This window comes from Manacus vitellinus, unplaced genomic scaffold (genome assembly GCF_001715985.3).
Source record: "Manacus vitellinus isolate BGI_N305 unplaced genomic scaffold, ASM171598v3 scaffold_19_pilon, whole genome shotgun sequence".
NCBI classification, from domain to species: Eukaryota; Metazoa; Chordata; class Aves; order Passeriformes; family Pipridae; genus Manacus; species Manacus vitellinus.
This window is the reverse complement of record NW_021939395.1, coordinates 1,050,412-1,069,530: the sequence shown is the minus strand read 5'-3', so window position 1 is coordinate 1,069,530 and position 19,119 is coordinate 1,050,412. Positions and strand designations below refer to the sequence as shown.

Here is a 19,119-nt window from a genome sequence, read left to right as displayed (position 1 = left end):
CCCCACAACTAAGAACATGGGGAAAAGTCCAAAAATCTTTTTTAAAATCTTTTTAAAAACCCTGGAAAAGAGTAAGAAAAAAACAACGAATATTTAAGAAAAGCGGGGGAAAAAACCCAGATCTTTAAAAAGCTGGAAAAAAAAAAACCAAAACGTTTAAACCCTTTAATCTGCTCCGAATCCTGGAATGTTTTTTTGGAATATTTTGGGTCCTGTTCGGGGCGTGGCCAGCGGCGGCCGCTGGGGGGTGCTGTAGGACCGCGGGCTGAATGGGCGGGCGAGGCCAAGCGGGGGCGCGCAGCGGGGGGGTGGAGGGGCGACGGGATGGGGACGGGCCGGCGGGCACCGGTACCCGGCGCCCCGCCGGCCCGTCCCATCCCGTCGCCCCCTCTCACTCCGTTAACTCGACAGTAACCGACACCACTGGGGGTGAGGGGTGTCATCAAAAAAACCCCCAAATCTCCGCGCTCCCCTTAACCCACAATGGGCGTGCCCGCCCGCCAAGCCCCCCGCTCCGCTCGCCATTGGCCGCCGCTCCAGGCTGCCCGCGCCGCTGCCTGCGCGGAGGGGTAGAGCCGCTGCGCGACGGGCGGCGCCTCGCGGTGCGGGCGGGCGGAGGCGGCGGGGTCGGGAGAGAGAGCGGCTAGGAGGTGGAGAGAGGCGGCGGAGCGCGATGGGCGCCTGACGCCCGGCCCGTCCCGCCGCCAGGGACGATGGCGCGGCCCGCGGCGGGCGGTGGCTGCTGGGTGTCCTGCTGGCCCTGTGCCGCCTCGCCGCGCCGCTCGCCAAGAGCCTGGAGCCGGTGTCGTGGAGCTCCGCGAACCCCAAGTACGTGCGGCGAGAAGGGGGGCGGGAGCAAGGGGGAGGGGGTGAAAACGCGCCTCGCACCCCCCCCGCGGGCAAAAATGTACCGAAACCGCGGTAGCCGTACGAATTTAACGGAAACGGCGAGGTTTTCAAGGGAAAATCGCTCCCGGCGGCTGCGGGCGGCGGACGGAGCGACCCCCGGCTGAGGACGGACCCGCGGCGATGCCGCGCTGCTTTTTGTACCAAAAAAACCCCCAACACCTCCTCTCCTTTTTTCCCCCCCGTTTTTAACGATGCTTTTGCTTCGCGCAGCTTTTCCTCTCTTTGAATCCGTTTTTATTTTTTAAGAACGCCTTTTGTTTTTTTTTTTTTTTTTTTTTTTTTAAATTTTTCACGGCTAAATTGTGGGGTTTTTTTTTTCTTCCCCCCCGGATCGCCGCTCCCCTCCACCACTTGGATTTATTACCTTTTTCTTTTTCTTTTTTTTTTCCTGGGCTTTCTCATCCGAAATCGACCGTGGAGGAAGGCGAGGGACCCCCCCCCCCAACCGGGCTGGGTCCGAACAAAGCGGGCGGCGGGGCTGCTCCGTCTGTGCAGACACCCAAATTATATATATTTTTATGTATTTATTTATGTATCTGTGGATGTGGACGCGGCTGCCGTGCAGGAACAATGCGAAGGGCCGGGATGAAGGGCGAGGACGAGGAGGAGTGTAGGGTGTTTGGTCGCCCCTGCCCCGTGGCTGGTGGTCGGGATGATTTGGTGGCCCTTGCTGAGCTTTATCTTGTAGATCACGGAATGTTTATTTATCTTACCCCGTTCAAGCTTGAAAAAAAAAAAAATCCTGCTTTTAGCCTGATTTTTTTTTTTTTCTCCCCACCGCATTTCTCAAGGCAAAAAAAAAAATCCCGTAAAATAATCCAAAGAGTTTTTGAGGGTTGGAAAGAAGCGAAACAATTTGGACAACCTTCCTGCTTGGACACGTATTCCAACCAAACGTTTATTTCCTTTATTTCGTTGGGAAAAAGGAACTTTGCCGGCTCACGCATGTGCCCAGCTCTGGAAGCGCCGGGACGGCGGCTCCGGCGCTCCGTTCTCCTCCTCGATGTGTTTTTCCTTTCCTTCCTTTCGGAGTTGTGTCAGTTGGCTGGGAGCAGAGAGAGCCTTCTCCCTCGGGAATTGTCCTGCTGTGTTCGTGAGCCCGTGGTGTTGGCAAGGGACAGGCAAATAAGTTCCAGAAAATACAGTTTTATTTGGGAAAAAGAGCTGGAGGAGGTAGAGGCAGCTCTGGCTTGGTGGTGGGGGACGCCATGTCTCCCTGGTCCCCTTTGCTATCCTGGGCTTTCCTTAAGCTGCCGAGGCCTGGAAGTTGGAGGAGGTGGTGGCAATCAGCTGGCACAGGGTGGCACACCGGGAGGTTCCCACCGGCACCGACCCCTGGTGCGGAGCGCTCGGAGATGTCCCTCCAAGTGGGGTGTCCAGGGAGAGCTCAGGGTCTTCCTGGGTTTCCTCACTGGGAGCCTGGTGGTTGTCCGCTCCCAGTTCTCCCCCACTTGGGAGCTCGGTGGTTGCCCACTCCTAGTTTCCCCAAATTCAGAGCTCAGAGATCGTCCACCCTCAGTTCTCCTCCCAGTGTGGGAGCTCGGAGATGGTCCACGAATGTTTCTCCCCAGTTTTGGAGCTCGGTGGTTGTCTGCCCTCGGTTCTCCCCCACCTTGGAGCTTTGTGGTTGTCTACCTCTGGTTCTCCCTCAGTTTGGATTTGGTGGTTGCCCACTCTCAGTTCTCCCTGAATTTGGAACTTGGTGGTCATCCACCCTTGGTTCTCCCCCAGTTTAGAGCGCAGAGATTGTCTGTTCCCGGTTCTTTTCCAGTCTAGAGCTCAGTGGTTGCCCACTCTCGGTTCTCCTGGAATTTGAGTCTCAGTGTTTCTCTGCCCTTGTTTCTCCCCCAGTTTGGAGTGCAGTGGTTGCCTACTCTTGGTTTTCCCTGAATTCGGGGCTCGGAGGTTGTGTCCCCTCGGTTCTCCCTGGAGCTTGGTGGTTGGCCACTCTCAATTCTCCCTGAATTTGGATCTCAGTCTGCCCTTGGTTCTCCCCCAGTTCGGGGCTCAGAGGTTGTCTGCCCTCGGCACAGTGTTCTGGGCACGTGCCATCGTGGGGCTGCTCCCGTGGGTGCCTGCCGTGGGGCAGCAGCCCCGGTGCTTCCCCATCCCCGTATCCCCACAGGGACGGGAGAGGGTGGGAAGAGCCCGAAACGTTGGCGTTGCCAACTGGGAACATGCTGGGACATGTGTGGGCAAAGCCAGTGTAAGGGTTTTGCCTTGGTGGGGGCTGTCAGGGCCAGGCTCTGATCCCATGATCCGGGTCTGTGCCCCCGTGAAGTGACCCCGGACCCTGATCTCCGGGATCCATCTCCGGGATCCGTCGCTTCCTTTTACCCCTTGGTGCTCCCACCTCTGATTTGTGCTGGTTGTGTGGTGTCGGGCAGAGCCTCTCCACAACTGCTCCCAGCAAACCCGGCTGAGGAAACCAGTCTGAGATCAGTGTGCTGGGCAAAGTCCGGCTCCAGCTTGAGGAAAAGCCGTGCTCTTGGTTTGACTGGGATTACTCTTCCGGATAGATCCACTGAACCCTCTCCCCACCGTACTTTGGGCTTCCAGACCCCTTCCTCGGCTGACGCCGGGGCTGTGCCAGTCCCCCATCCCACTCTGCCGAGCTTTAACTCTTGTTTTTAGAGTAAAGAGAGCTAAAGCCTTTAAAAATAATACGGCTAAGTGGAATTTTCCAACGGATCGGAGGAGCAAGCGTGGCCCGCTGGGCCCGGCCGGCCTTGGAGCGATCGCTGTAAATAAGGAAAATATTTTCCTACCCTTTCTGGGCAGCTGAGGGCTGTGGGCTCCAAGCTCTGGCGGGTCCGGGGCTGCTGGTGTTATCGGAGGGACTCTGATAACACATCCGATAGACGGAACCATTTCCTAATCGAGTTAAGACAGGCTTAAGCTGCAGCGCCGCGTTGGGAAGCATTTCCCGTCGGCTCCTGGGTGTGTGTCCCAAAGCCAGCGGTGAAATCATCACTGTCTTCCCATTGTGAATAATTCTGGGTCTTTAAAGGGGAAAAAATAGGCCTAGGAATGGTTTTGTTGGAAAAAAAGTGGTAATTGTGTCAAACCTGTGACTGGGATGAGCTCACCTCTCTGAGCAAGCTTCTCCTGGGATGCCTGTGGAACCCCTTGGAAGGGGTCTTGGGGAACCAATACGGCTTTAATTTTTCCACAGAGTCCAACATGGGCTTTGAGGGGGGCAGAAAGTGCTTTTGGGATTTGCTTGGCCCCTTTGCTGCCCAGCTGGGGGGCAGTGGGAGCGTGCTCTCCTTGAACAGCCGGGAATTGCCCGAGAAATTCTGGCTAAATCCTTTCTCAACTCCCTTGGCTGTAATTTTGGAGAAATACTGACCCTGGTGGGCTCCTGTACCGACCGTTAAAAGGAAGCATTCCTAATAAAATATGGTTTGGAAAATTCATTTCAGGCTGGAATTCGCCTCTCCAGAAAGTATTTTAATAAGGAGGTGGGGGAAATGGGACACATCATCCGCGGCTCCGGAGAACGGCTCCTTTTGCCTCTGCTTTTCCCTCTTCCTCTTACAGAAAGTTTCACTCGGCTCTGTTCGCTCCACGGAGCAATCCAGCAACTTGCTCAAAACAAAGTGAATTTATTTATTTAAGAAGAAAAAGGTGAAGGGAACAGGGGGAAAAAAAAACAACCCAGACAAAAGTCTAATCTTTCATGGTATTTTTATTCTGCCTTTAATGGCATGCTGGTGTCCCGTTGGATTCCATAAGCGCCGGGTTTGAAGCCTGGCGTATCTTTGCCTTTTTTAATGCCGTTTTACGAGGGACAGAGTGCTTGCGGGAAGGCTGTTTCCGAGGGGAATGGCTGGCCTGGAGCTCCGGAGCGGGGGGCTCACACTTGTCGGAGCAGATGTAATGGAATTACCGGAGCGGTGGGCGCGCTCCGGGGTGTCGGGAGTTGGGAAATAGGGAGAACACGCTGGTTATTTTTAATTAAGAGTCATTTATGGCTCACGGAGCCTTCGGAGACTCCCCCTTCCCAGGCCCGAGAGGTGGGGGATCCCCAAGGGAATGGTTTTAAACTAAAAACATGGGAAGTTTAGATTGGATATTGGGAAGGAATTCTTCCCTGTGAGGGTGGGGAGGCCCTGGCAAAGGCTGCCCAGAGAAGCTGTGGCTGCTCCATCCCTGGAAGTGTCCAAGGCCGGGTTGGATGGGGCTTGGAGCAACCTGGGCTAGTGGAAGGTGTCCCTGCCCGTGGCAAGGAGTGGAACTGGATGAGCTTTAAGATCCCTTCCAACCCAAACTATTCCAGGATTTTTGATTCTGTGGTCCCATCAGGAATCTGATGGCCCCTGTACAAAACTGGGCCTTCCCAGGGCTTCGCTTCATCTCTGAAGGCTTGGACAAAGCAAGCCTGGATGGCCTGCATCCTGGTTGAAGTTTCCCTCTGGAATGGTGGAGCCCTTCCCGAGGGGGCTGGGGGGACCCTTTCCTGGGTCGCAGGCTGTTGGGAGCTCTCTCAGCATGGGGAGTTTGTGCTCCCACTCCCCCAAGGCAGAACCCCTGTGCCCAGCCCAGGTTTCACCAGTGAGATTCCCTCTCTCCCAGTGCCCAGGGGAAGGAGCACCCAGGGCTCCTTGTGGGTTGTTTGGGAATGACTTCATTAACTTAAATTAAGAAAAAGGGAAGGCAGGGCTGCGGCTCTTGCAGTAGCCGGGTAAATACCGCTGGATTCCATAAAATGGATTTAACTGCTTCCTTTAAAAGAAAAAAAGAGCCGTGATGGGGTGGCTGATTGATTGTAAAAGGAGCCGGAGCTTTCTCGGAGCAAAACAGCTGCTGCAGCTCCTCGGAGCCGCCTGGCAGCGGGGCCGGACGGGCCTTCCGTGCCACTTTGGACCAGGAAGGGCTGCCAGGGGCTAGTGGGGGTTGCTTCCCTGTGCCACCGCTGCACATGAGCCCCTGCACCGCTCTGGGGGTCTGAGGTGCTCCTGGGATCCTTATCCCTAATGGACTGTGTCTGGCAGGGTGGGATAAGCCTGTGCCCTCGCTGGGCTGGGGGTCCCTCTGAGCAGCTTTGCTGGGTGCTATGGGGTCCCCCCAAACAGCTTTACTGAGTGCTCAGCGCTCCCTTGTAGACTGGGGTCTCCTGAAGCAGCTTTACTGAGTGCTGGGGGTCCCCCCAAACAGCTTCTCTGGGTGCTTGGGGGTCCCCCTAAACAGCTTGACTGAGTGCTCAGGGTCCCCCCGAGCCCTGCCCATGTTTGTTGGGATCACGGGGTCCCAAGAGTCGGGGTGCTTGTGCAGCCGCTCACATGATGCATGTCAGGAGCTGTTTGGGTTACCCCTGTAAAGCGGGGCATGATCCCTTTTTCCATGTAGGATTTGTGGGTCCCACCTGCCCCTGACTTCCCCGTGGCTCCACGTCCCTGCCCCTCTGGCAGGGCACCCTATTCCTGGCCCAGCGGTGGCCGTGCTGCCGGGAAGCCTCTCTGCCCGAAGAGCGCTGGGCTCCGGTGGGAAAACATCTTGGAGCGATCAGTAGCACATGCTACTTGGAGTCTGGCAGCTGGAACAGGGTGGGGAGAAACAAAGCTGATTCCGTTCTGTCTCTAATTAATGATTGCTGGGATGGGGAGCAGGAGAAGGACTCGCTCGGTGCTATCGCAGCGTCACATCTGGGCAGGAATGCGCGGCCGGGCTTTTGTTGTGCTGGGCTGAGAGAGAGCACAGGTCTTTGCTGTTGCTTCCTGACGCTTTTCTCCTTCCCATCCCTTGTTTTGGGGTGGGTGGAATGACAGAGGATCCTCCTCCGGAGAGCAGGAGGGATGGTGGTTGTAGTGGTGGTGGTTCTCCTGCTCGTGGAGAGGTTTGGTGCACACCCACCATCCTTTGGGAAGGGTTTTCTTGCTCCTGGTGTGTTGTCTCTTGTTGGAACACCAGCTCATGGCTGTGCAGGAGTCTTGGAATGCTATCTCTGTTTGGAGCACTGATGTTCTGCTCCTGACTTTGTCGTATTCTCAGGATCCCATATCTTGATTGGAGCACTGGTGCTCAGCTCATGGCTGTACTGGAGTCTCGGGATCCCATCTTCAGTCAGAGCCCCAGTGCTCTGCTCCTGGCTGTGCCAGAGCCTTGGGATCCTGGCACTCCTGGCTGCCTCGGCCTGTCCAGGCTTGGTCCCAGATGAGTCGGACAAGCCAGGGCTAAACGTCCTGCTCGGTGAGGCTGGATCTGTGCACACGGTGGGATTTTCCTGGCCCCTGTGTTTTTGTGGAGCAGGTTCTTCTGGAGCTGGAGCCAAAGCCTGCCGAGGCTGTGGGCGATGCCTGGAGCAGGACTCTGGGGCCTCCAGGCCCCTCCTCCCTGGGGAGGGCTGGAGGATGGTGGGGGACAGGTTTGGGGGGTTACTCCTGGTGTTCCAGTGAGCAGTGGCTTCTCCTGTGTGAGCTCTCCCTGCCGGAGCCCCCGGGCGGGATCCGAGCCGGCTCAGGTGCCGGCGTGGCAGTGCCGCCCCGGCCAGGCTGAGCCGAGCAGCTGCACTTCAAAAATGCCAGCTATTTATAACCCTGGCTCGGCTGCTCGGGAATAACCTTTTCTTCCCCGCAGCCGGCCCTTCCCAGGTGGGCTGCTCGCCCTTTCCAAGGCCGTGGGACCGGGCTTTGCCGGGGGGGCTGTGTGGGGAGCCGGGACAGGGGGTGTTTGGTGTCCAGCTGTGAGCTCCCCTTGGTGTTTTCCAATGGCTCCGTCCCACCGCGGTGCTGTGCCTGCACAGGGATCCACGTGTGCCGTGTCTGCCAGGGCTGGGCTGTGGTGAGAGGCTTAGAGTTACCTGCTTTGGCATGGGTTGGCTCTTGCTTGTGCCAACGCGGAGGTGCCAGGAGGGGATGCCACACCAGCTCTTTGTCCCAGCACCTTCATGCTGGAGTTTGGGACGTGCAAAGGGCCAGCTGGGGTGGGTGCCTTCTCTGGATGGGGTTTCTGGCTGCTTTTGGTGGCACCTGCCTCACCACTGGCGATGGGACAGGAGCATCCAACTTCCCAGCAATCCCTTTCTTTGCCCCTGGCATCCTGGTGTGCAGGATGAGCCCAGCGCTGGGGACTGGCTGCTCTGGCTGGCTCCTGCCATTCAACCTCTTCTGAGTAGGTACTTTAGGAAAAGCAAAGTGCATTTTCATGGCTTAAGAGCTGTAAATGCCCTCACATCATTCCATTGATCCCGGAGCATATCCATGTTTTCCTTCTCATTAGAGCTGGGAAGTGTCTGCGGTTGTCTGTGCAGGGCTGGGGCTTGGCGCTGTCTCCTCTTTGCCACCAATTTTACCCTTTTCATGGATTCCTGGAACGTGGGAGCCCGGGCCTGGTGTGTGGGTTGGCAGACGGGACCGGCAGCTCTAGATCTGGCAGGGATGGTCAGGGATGCAGGGATGGGGAGGGATGCTCGGGGATGTGCTGGTGCTGGGCTCCAGCGTCTTTGTCTGGGCTCGCTGCAGTATCGCAGCCAAACGCGAGAGGGAGGGACACAGCCCCCTGCTCCCACCAGGATTTCGAGGGGCAAATCATCCGTGGGCATTGGGAAGGGGAATGGGCACACAGGCACTTCCCCGTTAAAGCAGGGTGGCCGGTTTTTCCCGTGCGGGGGGTCGGGCGGCTCCCGGTGCCGGCAGGGATGCCGGCGTGCCCTGCCTGCGGCCGGGCGGGCAGCATATGGAAAGGATCTGGGTGTAATATCCCGGGCTGCTCCGCGGCTTTGCTGAAGAGGCCACTTCAGCAGGGGACGCGGCGTGGTTAGTCCTCCCGGCTGACACATCCCAGGCCTTCCTCCGACTTGAAAGAGCTCGAGTTCGCCTTTGAATCTGAGGATTTATAGCCCTTTTAGGCCTCTCCAATAAAAGCACGGCTCCCTCCTCAGACAGAGCCCACCGTCTCCCTCCTCCGGGCTCATTATCCCGGGGATTTGTGTTGCTTGCTCTCGCTCTGTTGTTCGCTACCGCCGCTTTCTTCAGATGTGTGGCCGAGAACTTCAGAGCAGAAAAGCTGAGCTGGAGCCGCCGCGGGGCTCGGCCGTGCTGCCAGGCCGTGGATCCTGGGGCGAGCATGGATCCAGAGCCAGCGGTGCACAGGGAGAGGACCCTCGGCTGGTGATGCTCCCCTGTGGCTGGGGAGTGTTGGGGAGCAGCAGTTCCCCTTCCCAGTGTTCCCGGTGATCCCTCAAGGACCATGACCAAACTGGGATGAGCTCCCGTTGCACTGGAGAGCTCCAGATGTGCATCCACCCTGTGTGTCCGTCCCATCTGCCTCGTCCCGGCACACGTGGACACTGAAGCACCCTCAGCCCCACAGATCCCATCTGCTTTCTAGAGGCCCCTCAAGCCTCAAACTGTTTAAAGAGTGGCTTAGGAAAGAGGCCAGAGGAACGACATAATAATTATTGTATTACAAATTGTTTCCTTTAATGGACCCTGTCGGATTGCTCAGTCTGCTAAACACATTGTGCCCTCCCCCAGCCCCTTCCCACTGCAACCCCAGCCCTGCTGGAAAATTCCACCTGGTGAGGAGCTGGGGTGGTGGGATGAGGGATGAGGGCTGCATGGGCACCCACTTGTTGTCCTGGGTCTCTGTGTGGTGAGGGGAGATGGGGTGGCCTTGCTTACAAGTGGGAGTGTTCTCCATGTAGGCGGGTGGTGATTCCAGCCCATTCCCATGCTCTGGAGCTTTGCATTGCTCTGGACATTGCATATTCCAGGGGCTTTTGGCCGATGGCACCCCAGGCTGAGGCTCTGGGCTCATCTGCCAAAAACCTCTTGCCCTGGTGCTGCAGGACAGGCAGAGCTCCCTCCCTCCTGTTCCTTCCCAGTGTTTCCGTGCGTGCCGGTGGACGGCTCCCAGGCAGCTTTTTGGCAGCTCCCAGCCCGAGGGCTGCGGGGTGTAAGGAGAGGAGCCACCAGCGGCTGTGCGAATTTTTTCGTTGCCCCCCGAAGAATAAACGTGTCGGAATTAGGCAGCAGGTTACGTTTCTTCAAGGCCAAGCAGCAAATATGTTTTAAATTTGGCAGCCGACAGCGGAGAGCGGGTGGGAGAAATTTTCCAGGTATTGCGTTACACTTTCCCCTAAAAGGGCTCTGCTTTGGGGCTGGGGATTAAAGGGAGGAGAGGAGGGGGACCCCCTCTCTTGCATGTGCTCTCAGCCTCGCTCCTGCTCTGAGGGTGCTGGGGCCCGGATGCCATCCTGGGTGATGCCACCCTGGGTGATGCCGCCCTGGGTGACTCAGGCCCTGCTCGGGGCAGAGCTGAGCTGCGGGGGATGGCCGGGATTAATTTTTGGGCTTCCTCCCTCTGGGTGCGATGGGAAATTTCCAGCGTGCTGTGGGCACCGCCCCGGCTCTGCCTGCCCCCCTCCTGTCCTGTCATCCTCTGATGTCTTTAATAAACCCTTCATGCAAGAGCAGACCTGGGATCCACTCCCAGCACGGACCTGGGACTCGGCCAATTAGTCAATTATTTTAAGAGAAGAAATTAAAAAAAAAAAAAAAAGATGAAATGTTATTTTTGTAAGGGAAGGTCTGGCTGGTGGATCAGCTGGCATCCCCTCTGCTGTGGGAAGAGCTGGGGTGGGGGTGAGCTGGGGGGGCTCTGCACAGCCCTGTCACAGTGACCACTGCCTGCAGTCACCGAACCCCCGCGTCCCCCCATATCCCTCGCCCCAGGGAAGGGAGGGAGTCTTGGCAGCTGCCTGTGCCCTCTGCCCTCGACTGCCCCCCCAGCCTGCTCCTCATCCCTGGGCAGCCCAGACGGGTGGTCCATGAGCGTCCATCCCAGCCGGAGCTGGCACTGGTGCATCCCATTGTTCCTGGCTTCCTTTGCAGCAGGAGGAGGAGGAGGAGATGCTTCCCCAGGAGGTGGGAAGGGCTGTTCTGGTGCTACTGGGGGGATGCACAACCCCTTCCCTCTCACTGGGCCAAGGGGAATGGGGGGCTTGGCCGGATTGGGATTTCAGGAAGGCGCTTGGAGGTGTGAAGGGCTGGAGGCAGCTGGGATTTCCCCTTCAGCTGTGTTTGGGTTTAAGATTTGTATTCTTCTTCTTTCATGGAAATTTTGTGAGGCTGTGGGCTTGTTTTGCATCCCTGCTGGTGTGCTCCCCCCTTTCCCTGTCCTTCCCTTTCCCTGTGTCCCCCTTCCCCTGCCCCCCATTAGCAGCACCTCAGCTCTCCTAATTGCTGAAATAATTAGGGCAGCAACAACCCAGCAAAGCAGTGGAGGGAGGGAAGAGGAGAGGAGGGTCCCTTGTGCAGCTGTGTCTCCTGGACCCCCCAGCTGTCCATCCTTGCAGCTTCGTGTCTCTTGCTGGTTTTATGGCAGTAGGAGAAGTTTTTCCTGTTTTCCTTCTTTTTTTGAGCCTGAGCTACAGGAAGACTTGATGGGAGTAGGGAATGGAGGAAAGCGTGCTTGTGGGGTGTTGGGGATGACGGCACTGGCTTGGCTTGTCCTGGTGTTCCCTCCCTGCAGTGAGGGGTGCCAGGGTGTGGGGGAGGAGAGGGGCGAGGAGGGGTCCCACACGAGTCCCTTCCCAGGAGCAGTTCCCGATCCCGGGGAGGTTTAATGCCTGATGCTGCTTTTGATCTCTGCCCTGACTTGGTGAGTGCTGGGTGCTGTTCCCTAATTATCCCCTTCATGTGGGGCTGTGCTGGGTGTTTGTGCTCACCCGGTCTCTCCAGAAGAAAAACCCACCCTGCGAGGGCGTGTGCGGGGCGGGGGAGCCCGCGTGCTTTCCCAGACCACGGAAGAATCCTACGGCTCTCTTCACATAGCCCTGGGTGCTCCCACCCACGGCAGGCAGTTTCATGCTCCCTGCCTGGTTTCATAACATCCAGGAGAGGCACGAAAGTCTTCCTGAGCCACCTCCCTCCACTACGTGTGGAGCCCGTGGGCTTGGGGAGGTGGGTGGGAGTGCCACCCTTTTAGAGTTCTGGGGGTTTGCTGGACGTGCCAGCCAACTGGAAAAGCCCTGGGGCCCATCAGCCGTTCCTTCTTGGCTGGGTTTTCCTTTTGGGATGCAGGCTGCATGCTGTGCCTGGGAACACTGTGGGATGTGGACAATGCCAGGGAGAGTAGAGGGACTCCTGCTGCTGTCCTCAACCTGGGGAAAGGCTGTAGGTTCCTCCTGGCTCCTGCTCTCCTAGACAAGGCCCTTTCCTCCTTGCTTTTCCTCTTTGAGGATGGAGGCACGTGGGTTGAGGATGGAAACACATGGTTTGAGGTTGGAGACGTGTGGGTTGAGGACTGAGGCACATGGTTTGGGGATGGAGATGCATGACTTGTGTTGGAGGCGTGTGGACCATCCCGCAGAACTCCCAGGAGTTCACCCATGCCTGTAAAGCAGTTGGAGGTTTGTGGGATACGGATGGAGCAGAGAAATTGTTGTATTCCTTATCTGGGAGCTCTTCCTCCTTCAGTTACCTACAGGGGCCTGTTCTTGGTGTGCCCAGTTCACCTGTGTGACCTGGCAGGAGGGACCTTGCCCACCCTATGCCCTCTGTTGGGAAAGTTTCTGCTACCTTGTCAGGGAGAGGGGGAAGAATCCTTATCCTGGTTTCTGAGAGAGAGATTGCTGATGGTGCGAGTGGTTCCTTGCAGAAGGCCGGGGAGCGGGTGACAGATACAAGAGCGTTGGGATAATTGCTTCCAGATGCTGCCTGCCCTTGTCTCCGGGGCTGTATGTGTTCCAGCATCCCGCCAGCTCCAGCGAGCAAAAGTCATCCCAGAAGACAGGGCTGGCCGGAGCGGTGTCCGACAGCTCGGAGCGAGGCAGCTCTCCATGTCACCGCAGCTTCTGTTGGCCAGCACGGTCCTATGTGGCCATGGGAGCAGTTCGGCTCGTGGGAGCTCTCCGAGCCAGCCCCTGAGCTGGGGCTTCGTGAGGAATGCTGAGTGCTGGGGACTGGGATGTGATCCGGAATTGGCAGCGCCGGCTGCATTGTGCGCGGTAGGCGGCTGTCCCGGATCTGCACCAGAGGAGCCCGGCTCCCCCGGTGCTGTGAACACCGTGTTTTGGCATCAGGGCTTTCTCACAGAGCGCCGCATTCCTGGAGCAGCATTAATGATTATTTATTGGTTCTTAATGCCCACTAATGCCAGCATCTGGCTCACGCGGCGCACGCCTTCCTGCACCACGAGGCACCTCTGAGCGCTCGGCGTTGGGTCGGCGTTGGGTTGGCGTTGGGTTTGCGCGCTTTAGGAATTAGAAGGCGGCAAATGGTGGGTTGTTTGGATACTCCCCTAAAGGGACAGATTTTTGAAGGGCTTCACTGCTGACCTTCTCCTTAATTACTGCTCGGCGGCGCCGGGAGGACCAGCTCAAAGGGAGTAATGAAGCGTCGGCACCGGCGCTCAGCCCAGGGCCCCGCGAGGGGAACGCTGCTCCCTCCCTTCCACCGGGATGGGCCTCTCACAAGCTTCCCCGTGCCTGGCAGGTTGGAGCATCCACTCATAACACCCGTTTGAAGGTTGTGGTTCTGACCTTCATTTACACCGGCAGTGGGTGTTGATGCAGGATTTTTCCCGAGGTAACTGCCACAGAGGTAAATCCAGCTGATGATAAAGGTGCCAGGGAAGGAACAGGAGGGAAATGGCTTTGCTGTGTGTTCTTGCTGATGGACATGGACTTTACCTCCCTGCAGTTTTCCCTGCTTTTAGAGCTTGGTGGGCAGGAGAAAGGAAAATGTGAACGGAGGAAAATTTACTCCTTCCGTGATTCCTGTGTGGCTTGTGAAGGTGAGAGTTGAGTCACTTTGCCTGGAACCAGCTCAGCAATTCCACCTCGTCCCCGGAGAATGTCTGAAGTCACGCAGGGAGAAATAATGCTGGGGGTTAAAAATAGATGCTGACAATAGGAAGGGAGGACTGGACAAGCTCAGTGTCAGAGGAGGTGGACAGAGCCTGGTGAATGGCATCGGGGTTGTGAGCTGCTAGAGCTGGGCTTTACTGAGTTAGACTGGAATTAAACAGCATTTGCACATGGAACCTGGAGTGGATTTCAGTTGGGGCTTGGGTGTCCATCTGGCACCCTGGGGAAAGCACCTCTGCATAAGGGTCTTGGAAGAGTTTGTTAGGGAGGATGTGGTGCTGCCGAGGCCAAGGCTGGCGGAGAAAACAGCTCCATAAATCCGAATTGCTGGAGAAGGACAGGTGGGACAGGGCTGGGGCAGAGCAGAGCCTGGCACTGGCACCGGTGGAAGTGTTCCAGCTCCCCTGGCGTATTTTAGGATTCATCTGCAGAGTGAAGGACACAAACTTGAGCCACTTCATTACCAGCTTGTTGGTACCTAAAGTGCTTTGTCAGGCTCTCCCAGTGCCACCAGTAGCCACCTTGCTGGGAGCGGGCGTGCAGGGTGCTGCCCGTGCAGGAACAGTGGAGCTGAGCCGTGCAGGATCATGGATCCTGCAGCCCGTGCCCGAGGCTTTTGTTAAAGCTCATTGAGCCATCTGTGGCCACCGGCCTGACCCAAGCCCCGGGTGGCAGGAGGCTGGGGCAGCCCGAGTCCCCATCCCCGCGTGGGGACACGGCCAGCGCTGGCCCCGGGAGGCGGCCGCCAAGCAGCAGGCGGGAGGAGATGGGGTCACAGCTCCCGCTGGAGCGGGACCAGGAGCGATTCCGGCTTCTCTCTTAGTTTAAAGCTCTTTTCTTTCTCTGCCGTTCCTTCCCCGCTGGCAGCGCGCTCGGCCCTCTCCCCCGCGCGCGGTGCTGCGAGGACAATGGGGCTGCGAGGTGGGGCGGGAGGGGGGCGAGATGAAAGGGGAAAAGTAAAATCGAAGCATGTCTGGAAGGGCATTTTGATGTAAATGGGACTTTTTGATAGACTTTGAGAGGCACCGGCAGAAAGGGCACCGGCCCCCTTTGGCGTGCTGAGCTCCGGGCTCGGCTCTTTCATTTCCTCGGGAAAAGGGCATTTTTTCACCTCCTGTTGGGTGCAGCCACGGTTCTTCCTGGTCCTCCCCGTCCCCATCCCTGCCTGTGTCCTGGTGTGGAGCACTGTGTGCGTGTCTCAATGAACTCAAACGAGCAGAGATCCTGTTCAGAATGTGAAAACAGCGGCTGAACCTCAGGAAAGGGAGATGGGCCCGGCTCCATCCCACCTTCCTCCCCTGGCAGCTCCTGCAAACCTTCCCCCTCCCCGGGGAGGGCGTGCGTTTGATCCGCTCTTATGCTTTTGATCCCAGCCCTTGTCCTTGGCACTGTCTCGCAGCTCTCGCGTGTCGGTGGAGATGTGGCCTCGCCGTGAGTCATCCCCCTTTCTTTCTGCTGCTGTTTTATTTTTCCCTTTCCCTTCTCCTAGGAGAGCATTTAGTAAAAGGAAGCGGCGCATTCATCCAGGAAACACGAGCACAACAAACGCTCGGCGTTTATCCTTCCAAAGGCGTCTCCACTGAGTTGTCACTGCTGCTGTGACAGGCTGGGGGACAGAGGCAGCTGCTGATGGGGGGCCGGGGTTGCTCCCCCAGAGCATCGTTTGGGGCTCCCTGGTCCTGTCTGGCCACAGGGAGCCCACGGGTGGGGGGGTCACCCCTCCGCTGTCACCTTCCCATGTCCTGGCGTGCTTGGCAGCTCCTGACCCTGCCAAAACGAAAGGAGGAGAAAGGAGGACAGAGCTGCTCCCTGGAGAGCAGTCTGACAGGTTGGGGGGCTGGGAGGGGGGGCTGGGAAGGTCGGTCGGAGCTGGCATCCACGTCCCTGTGCCGTCGCAGGCGCTGGGGAGCCCAGGAGGAGACCTGTCACTTCTGATCGCGGAGCTGTCGCTGAGCCTGGGGCTGCGCTCGGTCCTCCCCGCACCTCCCCACTGCCTCAGCCTCTCCACACCGAGCTGTCAGCAGCCAGGATTTACTGCTGGCATAAAACCATCCAAAAGCCAAACTGTTGGTCGGTAAAAATGGCAAAGCAATTGCAGGGAAACTTGTTTCTTCCTCTGACAACTTCTGAGTCAGTCCTTTAATCTCTAATCTAGGTTTATGGTCATTTTATTGAAATGCTAGGCTCTGCGGAGAGCTGACATGTATGACCATCATAAAGCAGGAGTTATGGGAACCCAGAATTGCCTTGATGGTCCAAGTGTCTGCAGGAAGCATTTTTAAAATCCGTAATTGGGATTTATTGGCCATTGTGGCTCAAACTGTCAAGAGAAAATAAAATAATCAGCCTGGGACTTTTTTTTCCTCATTGGCTTTTGACTCCTTCCATGTATCCTTAAATCATTTGGTGCCTTGCTTCCATGCTTAATTCCCTTCAAATGGGGGGATGCGGGTGAGAGGAGAGGGCCAAGCCCTGGTGAGTGCCTGGCTCCCATCCTGGGGGTGCAGGCTCCATGTGCCCTCCTGCCTTCCCATCTTCCCACCCTGGGATGACTGAACATCTCCTTGGTATCCCATGGTGTATGGTGGTCCGAGACACGTCCATGGCAGCCCCGCTGCCGTGGGGGATTTGAATGTGGGGACATGGAGTAACAGGCATGACTGGAGGAGGCATCTCGGCTGGTTCCTTTCCTGGGGTGACTGGGTTTGATGAGTGATGTGATTTGGGGTTATTTAGTTGTTAGAGGTGTCTGTAGCAGGAAGCCTGTGCTGGTGAAAGGCGTCCTCCACCCTCCATGGTAGGTTGGGACAGGGAGAAGAGATGCTCCTGTACCTGCTTCTGCCAGAACCTGTGCCATTTAAACAATCCACTTCCGTGGGGTTACAGTGTATGGAGACCAGAGCAATGGGCCAAGGGCACGTGTTTGTACCAGGTAACCAGCCTGTGGCGGTGCCACAGAGGGTGGGCAGTGCGGAGCTGTGCCCAGCCCTGCTCAGTGTTCCGGCAAACCTCGGCACCCCCAGGCTGCTCCTTGCGAAGGACCTCGGTGTAAAATCTCAGGTTTTGGGTAAGTTAAACTAACTCAACCTTTGGAGTTTCTTTTCCCAGTCTGTGAGTGACTCCCGTGCTTTACCTTGCCCCCATCCCTGCCTCATGGGACTGTCCAGGCTACACTGGGCAGCGTTGCTCATCCGGGCTATAGATGCACCATATGGCTCTCACTGATGCCTGCCATTCCCTGCTCATGGGTGCAGGATGCATCCCGTGCTCCTGACATCCCGACAAAACTCCGACCCAGCCCTGAGCATCGTCCTACCCCTTCCCCGTTATCCGCCGTTCCCAGTTTTCTCTCCATTAACCTGCAACCACAAGCAACACCCGGCAGCGCCAGGTCCGGAGTTACCCTGGAACAGTCTGCTGGGGTTGATAAATATCTCTGCTTCTGTTTTGTTTAACAAATATCTTCTTTAATGGCACAGCTTTTTGTTAAGCTTCCTCACATTATCATCCCGCTTAATCATGCAGGGTGACTTTTAAAAGTACTTTCTTAAAAAATGCCAGTTTTTATCCAGGTTTTAAAATTGAAACTCATTTTTTATCCAGAGGCAGGATATAAATGAGTCTACTAAAATTAGATTAATCCTAATAAGAATGTCAGTTATCATTTCTGAATACATTAAATTTTTTTTTTTAAATTTTACATGCCTCTTTAGCTATAATTGCTGGTGTAATTTCTTACACAGACATGGTGTGTCCTCACGGTTGACAGAAATACTTAATGCAATGTCGACTCCACACTAAGTTCCAAATTAGTGCGTCTCAGTCGCTGCCAGTGGTTTGAACTTTCTCCTTAATAAGTTTAAAAAAGAGAAAGGAAAGGAAAAAAGCACCTTAAGTGCAAAGAAAGACTGAAGTGGATTTAGGGAGTTGGATGGTCAGAGACTGGAGCCTCGTGAATGGCTTTTCTGGGATAGGGAGGCAGGAAGGGATGGGGGAGCTGAGGGTCCTGGGGGTCGGAGAGAAGATTCGGGGTCCAGTAAGGGGTTTGTGGGGGTGAGTCCGGCCAGGGGCCAAAGGACAGGATGGGGTGTTCCTGCAGCAGCACTGGTGCTCACTTGGGGTTTTCCTAAGCCTTGGTAAATCATCCCCTTTCCTGGGGGGCACCCTGAAACCATCGCTGCAAGGTGGGGGTTGGTCCTTGTGTGCTCTCCCAGCTCTGGTGAGTTTGATGCTTGTGCTCCATGTTGGGAACTGGTTCTGCCTGTGGAACACAGGGAAGGGGGATCAGCGGGGCAGACAAGTCACCAGCCTTGGAATAAACTCCCCGTTAGGCTGGTGGCATCAGCCCTGTCAGGCTCCTGGTGTGATGGCATCGCTGGGATGTGTCCCCAGCGTGGTGGCACACAGGCGGTGGGACGAGGACTGCCACCAGGAATGCCTGAGCTGGCGGGATTTTGGGACAAGGCTCTGGGGAATCGCATCTGGCAGCAAAGGGGGGGGGCAGGATGTGGTTGGGGGAGACTTTGGTCTCTCCTGTGGCTCTTGCCAGCTTTATTCCATGAGTGTGGGTGGCAAGGCGGAGGTTTTTGTCTCGGGGGGGAGAACTGGGAACGCTCCCTGTCCGCAGGCAATTGGAAACTGCTGGTGCTGGAGCGGGATGGCAGGCTGGGTGCTCTGCCCCCTCCCCCTCAGGCCCAAGGGCTGAGTTATTTTTAGGTTTAAACTCAAGCTTTCCTTACTGCTTTGTGAAAGGCTCCGCAGGGAGTGGGAGCTGTGTGTCCCAACAATGTCTAGTGACATCCTTGGGGACAGAGAGGAGCACGAGTCCTGAGATCTCCGGCTCTGGCAGCTCCCGTGACACCCGAGCCAGTGCTGGGTTCTGGTTCCTCTCCCTCGCCCGTTCCCAGCTGGATGTTGTACACTGTATTAAAGTTCAGCTGTACGTGTATCTGGCCTAAAAATAAAAGCAAGTCTGAACCAGATCTCTTTGGGCAGGAGGAGAGGTTTAAACCTGACACTCCTGTGCTGTGCTGGCCTCTCTCCTGCCCCCCCTTTCAGCTGCTGCTGTTCCAATCAGCCCTGAACTGGGTAAACTGGGAGCAGAGAAGAGGGAGAGCAGAGGGTGTCCCAGCCCCTCCCAGTGCTGAAACCTTTAGGAAGGTCTGTCTTTTTGCTGTAGATACAGAGAAAATTGGGGCTTTTGCACCTGAATGGGGCCTCACAGTAAAGAGCACAGTGGGCAGCACTGGGAAGAGGTTTTGGGGAGAAAGGGGCAGTTTCTTCCCTGCTGAGTGACATCCAGGGCTGAAGGTGGAGACTGGATTCAGGCTTTCCTGCGGAGCTGGCTCTCCAGGCTTTGGTGATGGCTCAGTTTGTGTGTGCAGGAGGACAAGAGG

At 56.6% G+C, this 19,119-nt stretch overlaps 1 protein-coding gene across 1 annotated transcript in view; it reads left to right on the top strand.

Annotated features, from left to right (window-relative positions):
- The first annotated feature begins 731 nt into the window (after positions 1–731).
- EFNB1 (ephrin B1) overlaps positions 732–19,119 on the top strand; it is a 50,186-nt gene continuing 31,798 nt past the window's right edge. Inside the window, exon 1 of the mRNA XM_018070819.3 lies at positions 732–828. The gene's annotated coding sequence lies outside the window, so the exon portion shown is untranslated. The remainder of the gene's footprint in view (positions 829–19,119) is intronic.